The following is a 5,068-nucleotide window of genomic DNA, read 5'->3' as shown; positions in this document are numbered from 1 at the left end:
CAAGAAACAGGGTTAAAAGAGGATTTAGAAAGCAAAATACAAAGATGATAGTTGTTTTTACCGAGAGCAAGGCAGTGACTAGTTATCAGGACGGAATGAAACCTGTAAAACTGTCGGGCATCTGCTCCAACAATTTATTAATCTTTAGGAAATATTTTTGGACACAGCCATCCGCAGGAGCAAGATGAAGCAAGAACATGATAACATCAGATGTATTTTTTCATCCTTCTATCCGTGATTTAAAACTATTTTTAATTTTTGTGTCATCTTAAAGATGGAAAGAGTCAATTATTTTTCACCCATGGAAAAGTGTAATGTGTTTATTATGAGTAGGATTAACCAAGCTGAAGGAAAACAAAGAAAAAGGATAAATAAATATTCATTGATACAGAACCGAATCAGCAAATATGAACTTATGAAACTATTGAAACCTTCAAGAATTTTATGTTGTGTAAGATATTTAAGAAACTAATAATGAATCTGCGTTCATGAATTTCTTTATTTGGTTGTTATCTGTAAAATACGTTTACCTTTTGTTTTGTTGAACACCAGACATCTCATCTCTTTCCCACAGTTTTTTTTCCACTTAGTTCCACTACTGCTGTGGATTTTATAGTCAATGTTTAAAGCCAGCACAGAGTCTGAAGCGATGGAGGAGATTTACGTCAATATGGAACCTGTTGGAAAAACTGCATCTAATCACACAGGTAAGAACGAAGTTACAGAGAAATTTAGTGTGTATTGAATTCAATTTTGCTAAGGTTGAGGTTTTTGTTAAGGTTCGAACAGCTCCAAAGAGAGGCTCTGCCTCCGTGCGGCTGTCTGTTTGGGAATCCTGAATGTTTTACTTTTGGCTGAACTCATCGCCCTCAGTGTACACAGTGAGTCTTCTTCTAGTCATCTTAAAGATGTAAAAAGAGTAAATTTTAAGTTTCTGTTATATAAAAAATGTCATTGTTCCCCTTCTAAAATCAAACTGACCAAATAGCAAGGGTTTAAAACAGAATAAAGCTTAGTGACTCAAAGTGTTGCAGAGAGGTGAAACATTACATTAAGTTACATGAGTTTGATTCATTTTCAGCAATGGTTGCATTTGCAGCCATTTAGGTTAGCAGGTCTTTAATATCTTTTCTTTTTCAAACTATTTACCCAACGATTTATTGTTCAGTGTTACCTCAGTTTAAATTCTACAGGTATAACCAAAATCATGAAACTATTTTATAAGTCTTAAGTGAAAACACGGTCTTGCCACTTCTTTTTGCAAACATGGTTAATTTTTTTTTTTTTTTTGCAGCTCATCACATGACAGCAGATTTTTCTGACATCAGCAACATTCTGACCGAGCAGAACAGCAGCAGCAAGTTTCCCTCCATGATCGCTAACTTCACTGAAACGGCTCCACGAGCTGAAGACACTTTAAGGTTTGTCAAAACTTTAAAAAATTTGGATCTCGTTAAAAATTGAATTCTACTCTGAATTGTAGAGTATAACTAATAACTTTCCTTTTTGGTCTAAATGAATGTAATGTAAATGAACAACTTTTATTTTAATTTATTAAGTGCTCTATCATTTGCGTGTGCTGAAAAGCAACGATGTAAAACAAACTAAACTTTGATTGTTTTCTCCTTAAAGGGAAATTGTGTCCTACAGAACGAACAAACATCAGTTGTTCCTGTTCATCCAGGGGCTGCGGAAGAAGAGAAGAGCAGATCCACTAGTGATGGATGATTAGGATCTGTGTTCACTGTGATATTATGCACCAACAATAATGTAGCTTACGGTGTTACATAAAACCCTAAAGATAAAATGTACACTTCCAACAGCTGTGACCTGCATCTAATAACACAACAATTTTATCGCTTGTACTCTGTGTTTTTCTTTCTTGTTAAAATTCTGACGTGATAAACAAACGTTGGAGGATGGTTTTGTGCGGAGGATCGGTTTAGCATGATGCGCTCTGATTGTGTCTTAATGTGACTTTTACTACGAAACTTTATGGAGTTCCAGTTGTGTCCGGTAATAGCGGATTAAGTTCTATCTTGGTAGAATTATATTTCTACATTTCCAATTATTTACTATCATTTGTAATAAAGTGATGCCAACACCATTGATTCAACAGTGAGGAGTTTGTTCAAGTCATCCTAAAGATGGAAAGAGTCAATGTTGTGCTGATTCTGAGTAACTGATTGATTAACTGAATGACTTTTTATTCATTTCAGAGTTCAATCAGCGAGGTTATTCATTTTGTGGTGATCCTAGTCTATGAAAGAAAGAAACAAAGAAGGAAAGCAGCAAATGTACATGTTGGTTCCCCTGAAAATACGGATAAATTCAGTCATTGTAGGGTTTTAAAGTAATTTGAAGAAGGAGAAGCGTATAAACAAGTCAATGACGAGTCATCATCCTTGTTGCTTATTTTGCATCAAAAGTCTGAAATGTTTGTGTGCAGCTGCAGCGTTTCCTAACCCTGACAAACAGGTTAACGTCCAACGCTGAATAAATAAAGACAATTTCAAAACCACTGAGACGCTTCAGTGAAAGCAAACATCTGCAGCTGAACGCATTAAATCCTTTTTATTTTCAAAAGGATTGAGACACAATTCAGAATATTTCTGAAGGATTTATTAAACTCAGACATTTGAAGAGTTTTTTTATTTTACTTTTTCTAAAGTTTATCTATCTATGATTTTCACTGCAGTTGTAACCAATGAAGCTCATTTTGACTCTTCAGACTGAAGGAAAATACATAATTACAGAATAAAAGATTGTTTCAGGTGTAAAATCACAAAATGTGCAGAAAATGAGATGAAATTACAAAAAACACTAAAAATAAAGAGTCAAAATGTGTTCAGATTAACTGATTTAATTTAATTTCACATTTACAGCTCAGAATAAAGTCAGAAAAAACAAATTATGACAGAATAACAAAGTTAGATTATTAAAGTCCTGAATCTTTCATCACAATTAAAGGCTCAGCTTAGAAATAAAAGATAAAAATAAACATTTTCTCAATAATTTCCTCAGAAAACTTTAAACATCAATTTAACTGGAAAATAGATGATTTTTAGGTTAAAAAACAAAGCAATTAGTTCAAAATCATGCAAAAATATTAATATAAATCTCTAAAATTGTTTAAATTTACAGGTAAAATGAAGAGTTTTCTAAAAAATGGGAGGAAAACTAAATTATTTTAACTAATAATAAAACATAAACATGAAGGAAAGAAGGAAGCATTTTGTTTAAGATCTAGAAGCAACAAGTAAAATTTATGGCTTGTAGCAGGTACTGTATATAATGTTGTTAAATATATCAGAACATAAAATTAATCTCTTATTTACACAAAATAAAACATTTACTGTAGTGAGACAAAACACATAAATAACGACAGGAACCTTTAATTAATTAGTTCAAAGCTTCATTAATTTACTTTGGTAGTTTTTGCATAACGTTTCCTAAAACGCAGAACATTTCTGTCCCCGACGTCGAAACGTTTCGTGTTTCTGTGACGACTCGATGAATCCGACGTTTTTTAATTCAAAATCACAGCAAAGTTTCTCCAAATGTTCAAGAGTCTGGAAGAGCAGAAAACCTGAGACTTAGTTTAACGTTTCCTACAAGGAGGAGTTCGGCTTTTAAAGCGGGGTTCTGCGGAGCCGATGTCAGCAGGCAGTAGCTTACCCACAGGAGATCGCTGCATGAGCAAGACGAGGCGAAGGAACTTTCTGAATCTCATTTCTAAAATATTACTGCCGACGGTTTTCAAATCGTTTAATCTGAACGGATTTTATCGCATTTTTTCCGACTTTTACGTCGCAGACGTAAAAAATGTCGCCATAATTCTGCAGCCAGACAGAATCTGGACGTAAACAATGGCTAAAAATTATAATTATGAAATTATGACATAAATTATGCATCAGTGAAACAAACCATCTTAAAAGTCGCTAGATGATGTCATCGCCTAATTTGCATATTTGGTCTTATGTGATTCAAGCTTTAGAACAAATTCAGTTCAAAAGTGATTAAAAAACAAACTTTATGAAATAATTTCATAATGTAAATACTGAACCTACACTAAATAAATCAGTTTTATATGATATCAAAGTGAGAAGATGAATCCATGACTGACTGGGAATCAAAGCCAGGAATTTATTTAGATGCAACATTTTCTGAGAAAAAACATTAAAATTCATATTTATGGGTTTGATATCAGACTGACTACATCCGGTACTTGTTGCTAGATGCAGTGATTGGTCATTTCACGTCTTGCTAAAGTCTCCAGTAATATAAAAATAAAAAGATGCTAAATTTGTCGCTAGTTGCATTTTTGGAAAAAAGTCACCAGAGGAAACTAAAAAAGTTTCATTTTGTGACAAAGTTTGCTGCCGTGGTTTGGAGTCTGATCTGGTTCATGAAAGTTATTTTAAAAATGTGAATTTTCCTCCTGAACGTCAAATCTGGTTTCACCTGCACCGTGACGTCGCCCTGCGTCTCGTTAAACCAAAGACAAAAAAAATGGCGGCGACCATGGGTGGACGAGGAGCGCAGGCCGGCGGCCATCTTGATACTACGGCCTTCGATGACGGATGGAAACGGGTCAGTTCTCAACAAAACACCAGAACCGAACTTCTTCCAAAGTAAAGGCACTGTAGGATAGTGACAGCTCACAACCTCTCCACAGAACCCCGGTTAAAACAAGCTGTGAGTTCAAAACGATTCGCTCTGTGAGGACGGAGCCGCTTCGCTCCGCAGACGTTCAGCTAACGGAAAGTTCCTGAAACTACGATGGATTGTTGCTGCAAACGAGATAAAATGAGTTTGATTATCAGAGCTGCAAAAAAGAGAAATTTAATTTATTATCTTTCAAAATCTTTTTTTAAATCTAGATTTTGTCCCAAATTATCGAATCTTTAACCTGAAATTGTTTGGTTTGTACTGGAAGATAATTCTGGTGCCAACATTTATTGTTTTTGTTTTCAGATAAATGTTTCTACTGTTGCTCTAATTCAAACTCTGAAAACGACACAAACAAACGAAAGAAAGTAAAATAAAAACACCAACACACACGAAC

This window comes from Xiphophorus hellerii, chromosome 8 (assembly GCF_003331165.1).
Source record: "Xiphophorus hellerii strain 12219 chromosome 8, Xiphophorus_hellerii-4.1, whole genome shotgun sequence".
Lineage (NCBI taxonomy): Eukaryota > Metazoa > Chordata > Actinopteri > Cyprinodontiformes > Poeciliidae > Xiphophorus > Xiphophorus hellerii.
Note: the sequence above shows the minus strand (reverse complement) of the source record.